At 40.4% G+C, this 5,415-nt stretch overlaps 1 pseudogene; it reads left to right on the forward strand.

Moving 5' to 3' along the window:
- The first annotated feature begins 1,624 nt into the window (after positions 1-1,624).
- Positions 1,625-3,493, forward strand: LOC106422843 (annotated as a pseudogene).
- The last annotated feature ends 1,922 nt before the right edge of the window (positions 3,494-5,415 follow it).

Consider the following 5,415-nt stretch of genomic DNA (forward strand, 5'->3'; position numbering starts at 1 on the left):
TGTCATATAATTTAATTTTTTTAAAATATCATTCATATCTATTTAACTTATATTTTGTTCCTTAGTTTTCATAGCTTTCAAACTCCATATTGTTCTATACTATATATGATATAAATGACATGAATCATATTATATTCTAACTTATAAAATTTTAGTCGCTCAGATAAAGAAAGTTCACTGGGAAGAGAAAAATGATGATGAAAAAAGAACATGTAACTTTTCTGCTATTGTGTTAGAAAAAAATAAAGGAAAAAAATTCCTGCTAGTAACAAAGCACAAGACTATATCAGTCAGAGAGTTACAACAGCATCCTATCAAATTTTAAGGATCAAAGGTAGTTTTTCCCAGCCGGCATATCCCGGAACAAGCCCAATATCCTCTTTATCAAGACTCACCATCCCTATTCAGTTAGATCACAATTCCACTGGATTTCACATCTTGTAAACCTTGTAAAGATTTTTTTTTTTTTTTTTTTTTTGATAATCCAGGGGTTCTCCAATTACGTGGGTCATTCCCCTGGGCCCGGTTAGGCACCGGTCCACTTCACCCGGGAGGGTTTTACCTGGGCTGGAGACAAGGCCCAACACCCAGTACCGCATTTGATGACAGGATTGGCAGTTCCTCTCCGCCTGGCGTCGAACCCGGGAGCATGACAATTGGCCCCCAAGGCCCTTACCAAACGAGCTACCACATCCCGTCAACCTTGTAAAGATTTCCTCCTACGAAATTAATATTTTAGCTCATGGATGACTATGACAGTTTCTTTTGTTGTTGTATACATTTCACTGATTTCCTCTTTATCTGCTAACATCAAGCTGAAAGTCGTATGCTCTAAAACATGGAGAATAGATTTTATATTATGAATTACACCTTGTAATTTTTTAGAATTGAGAAATTCATAATTCATAATATAGATTTTAGATTTTAATAGAGTTATATATTAAAAGGCTATATTCACTTATTAGTGTTAATGTTTTTTGAACATCATAAAGGTTTTCTGAATCCCTCATGTCATGATGATTTTATCAAAACTATAACCGATCTTTATCATCTCAGATGATTCACAGTAAATATCAGAATTAAAGAGGTTAATACTTAACAAAAACATATAATCTCAAGAAAATAAATCAGTAATCGTCTCCAGATAATACCAAAGTATAGTAATTTGTTCTTGTTAATCCGGATACCCTGTACCGAAAGCCCGGCTAATTTTATGGAAGTCGATCCACCGGCAATAGACAAGCGCGGTTACTTTATACGGAGTTAGATACCCAAGTCACCTAAATATGCAAATGGATAAATTTAAGTGGTAGTTTTTGAATCCGGAGTGGTTAGCATTTTTCTGAGTCTGTCGTACCATTCGACCATATCCAATGTGGTTAATTATAGTAATTAGTGAAACTGGATATATTATTATTTCATGTTGGCCAGAGCTAAAATCATGTGAACAAAAGTCTTTATACAGAAGTCTACAAAAATTAAAATTTACCTAAAAAACAAAATAAATTTTAGAGACAAATCAAAAAGAAAAACAAAAGTGATCACTTTCAAAGCAGAATATTTTGGACACAAGAGTGTAATTTATCCTCACTTTCAAAGCATAATATTTTGGACACAAAAGTGATCACTTTCAAAGCAGAAAAACAAAAGTGATCACTTTCAAAATAGTAATTTCTCCTCACTCTCTTTCAAAGTTTGTTGGAAAATTGATTGCTTCAGCTCAGATATTTCAGCTGGAATCGATAAAGCCATTGCAGATAGTGTCAACATTCTGTCGATATCTCTTGGCAGTATAAATAAAACGACAGATTATACAGACCATACTACCACTGGAGCATTCTCGGCCATGGAAAGAGGGATCTTTGTTTCCTGCTTTGCTGGTAACTCTAGTCCCAGCCCATTCAGTTTAAGGAACGAAGCTCCGTGGATTACTACTGTTGGTGCTGGTACCATAGATCGTGATTTTCCCGCGCTTGCGCTTCTCTCGGCAACGGAGAGAACTATACTGGAGCTTCCTTGTTTAAAGGAGAGGCTCTTCCAGCTCAGTTGTTGCCGTTTGTTCACGCGGAAAAGGCTAGTAACAATGCTACTTATAGGAAATATTGTTTTCCAGAAACATTAACTCCGGAGAGGATAAAGGCGAAGATCGTTATGTGCTAGGAAGGAGGGAATGATAACGTTGAAAAAGGGGAGGTGGTGAAAGCTGCTGGTGGACTCGGGATGATTATTGCGAATGTGCCGGATTATGGAGAAGAGCTTCGGGGGTATGCTTTTAAGTTACCGGCGACTACTGTGGGACGGAAAGCCAGTGACATTATCTGCCACTACGTCATGACGGATCCGAATCCCACCGCTTCGATTGTGATCCAAGGAACTGCCGTCAACGTCCAGCCGTCTCCGGTGCTTGCAGCTTTTAGCTCGCTAGGACCTAACTCGATAACGCCAAACATTCTCAAACCGGACTTGATCGCTCCGGGAGTCAATATCCTCGCCGCATGGACCGGAGCTGTGGGACCTTCCGGACTAGCTTCTGATACTCGCCGTGTGGAATTCAACATCATCTCAGGAACGTCCATGTCTTGCCCTCACGTCAGCGGTTTAGCGGCTCTTCTCAAGTCTGTGCATCCCAAATGGAGCCCCGCGGCGATTCGATCGGCTCTCATGACCACTGCTTACAATACCTACAGTGACAGGCAACCATTGCTCGACATCGCTACTGTAGAACCTTCAACACCATTTGGGCACGGTGCAGGACACGTGTCACCAACGACAGTCATCAGTCCAGGACTCATCTACGATCTAACGACTCAGGATTATATAGATTTCCTCTGCGCATTGAATTACAAATCGTCACAGATAACAAAAGTGTCGAGAGGCAGTTACGCTTGCGATTCAAACAAAACGTACTCCGTCGCTGATCTAAACTATCTGTCGTTCGCCGTAAACGTCGAGGGCTCCGACACGTACAAGTACACCCGCACTGTCACAAGCGTGGGAGGAGCTGGGTCATACTCGGTTAAAGTAATCTCGGAGACAACAGCAGTTAAGATTTCGGTTGAACCGCCGGTTTTGACTTTCAAAGAAGTAAACGAGAAAAAATCGTATTCGGACAAGCTACATAGCTTTAATCACTTGTGTATCAGGACAAGCTGTAGTCCGATGCCCTTTGGGGATGAAAAATAATTAATGTATTAATGTATGTTTATTTTTTAAAAAAAAAAATCGTATTCGGTAACATTTACTGTTGTTTCGTCTAAGCCGTCGGGGTCTAACAGCTTTGGCAGCATCGAGTGGTCAGATGGGAAACACGTGGTGGCCAATCCCGTGGCGATTAGCTGGACATAGTGGCCAATTATGATTGGTTCAAAAAAAAAGAGTATGAAGGAAGCCATATTGTAATGTCATTTTTCATAACGGTTCTGTTTAGCAAAAACAGCATACAGTCTGTTTTGTATGTATCATGAAACTTGAATATTTAATAAAAATAATAAGTTAAGACTACTTTAGTTTATTAATGGTATTGGGCTTCTAAGTCTCCAAGTCCAAGCCCATTAATACAACATTTTTCAGCTCAAATCTATGATTTTTCATTTGTGCAAGGTTTATACAATTATACTGCTCTCAAACTCTTATCAATTGTAGTGGGATTAACCTACAGACCACCGTCTTCAACTGAATCCCACCCAAAAATAAGAGATCAACGAAGTATATATTCTACTATGAATAAGAAGACGATCTTTACCAGGTACTATACTCCATCTAAAGTATATATTTCACTCTATTATTTATTTATTTTTTATTTTTGACGTCAAAATGACATTCTATTACTCAAACTTGAGGTGGTTTGGGTAACCAAACCGGAATAGAACAACCAACAAAATGTAACTCCCTATGGAAAGATCTAGCAGTCTTAGCCAAAAAATCAGCAATCTGATTGTGCGCCCGTGGAACGTGAGTGATGTTGAATTCCGGGAAGCATATCTGTAGCGTCTCTATCCTCTCCAATTCCGTCGAAAAGCTTGGCCACGCCTGAGGGTCCTTTACCATTGCAATTAGTTCCTTACAGTCTGTCCCAAAGCTCTGGCAGGTCGAATGTTGCAGCATATTCTCCATCGCCCACCGCAGTGCTTCTACTTCCGAGTGCAAGGCTGATTCGCGTCGGGGGAAGTTTCTTGTCCCTATAAGTTGAGTGTTCCCAGAACTATCCATCCATGCCCATCCGCTTCCACTAAAGTTAGCAGAAGATGTCCAAAATCCATCTAACAAGCAAATGTTTCCCAAGCTTACGACTTGGGGTTCCTCATTTATATTATCTTGTGTCACTGCTTGTGCCACTTCATTAGCATCAAACCAGGCTTGGCATTCACTCTCTGCATGTCTAACTAGTTCCAAAGGATCTCTATCTATTCCCCTGAAGAGTTTTTCATTCCTAGCCTTCCAAATGTACCATATCATCCAGAGATAAGGATCTCTATCTTGCTCTGGCCCAATGATACCATTCTTCCTCCAGAATAGATAATCTATATTTGTGTAGACGCTCGAAGCCGGGAAAATATTTGGGCATGTCAGAGTTGATGATAAAGACCACACTTGAAGAGCTGGTGGGCATTCAAAAATTGCATGTGTGACGGTCTCTTCCACTTCTCCACATCTTGGGCAATAATTGTCACACCTCATATTACGTCTAACTAAGTTACTCGTTACTGTCACATGACCAGTTAACAACTGCCATATAAGATGACATATCTTCGTAGGAGCCTTCAATTTCCACGCAAAAGCTTGTAGCTTTGTAATAAATTCTGGGCCACCCAATATCCAGATTTGACCATGTATTGGCCATTCCTTGTAAAGTTCCAGCAGAAAGTATCACGGCGATGAGTTGAGCTTATGGCCAAACTCCTTATGAATGGTATATCCTCAGGATGAACATAGTTCTCCAATAGTCCCACATCCCAATCCTTTGATGCCTGATCAATAAGATCGCTTACTCTCATATTAGGATGCATCACTGGTGCTATGGGGACAGCTGGCCTCGCGGGGTTCGATGGAATCCATGGATCCTCCCATACCTTAATTTCATAACCTGAATGTATCTTCTGTCTAATTCCCAGTAATAGCAATTTCCTTGCAGCAGAAATGCTAGTCCACACATAGGATGGACTGCTAGCAGCGTTTACTCTTAATGGAGAGCTCAATCTATAATATCTTCCCCGTAAGACTCGAGCGACCAGAGAATCAGGGAACTTTACTAGTCTCCATAGTTGTTTACCAAAAGAGCCAGATTAAACTCATGGATCATTCGGAAGCCAATTCCACCCTCCTCTCTTGGTAGACAGACTTTTTCCCATTTTGCCCAGTATATTCCTCTTTTTGTTGGATTCGAGCTCCACCAGAACTGAGCGATGACACTGGCTA

The sequence above is a fragment of the Brassica napus genome, chromosome C9, assembly GCF_020379485.1.
Source record: "Brassica napus cultivar Da-Ae chromosome C9, Da-Ae, whole genome shotgun sequence".
NCBI lineage: Eukaryota > Viridiplantae > Streptophyta > Magnoliopsida > Brassicales > Brassicaceae > Brassica > Brassica napus.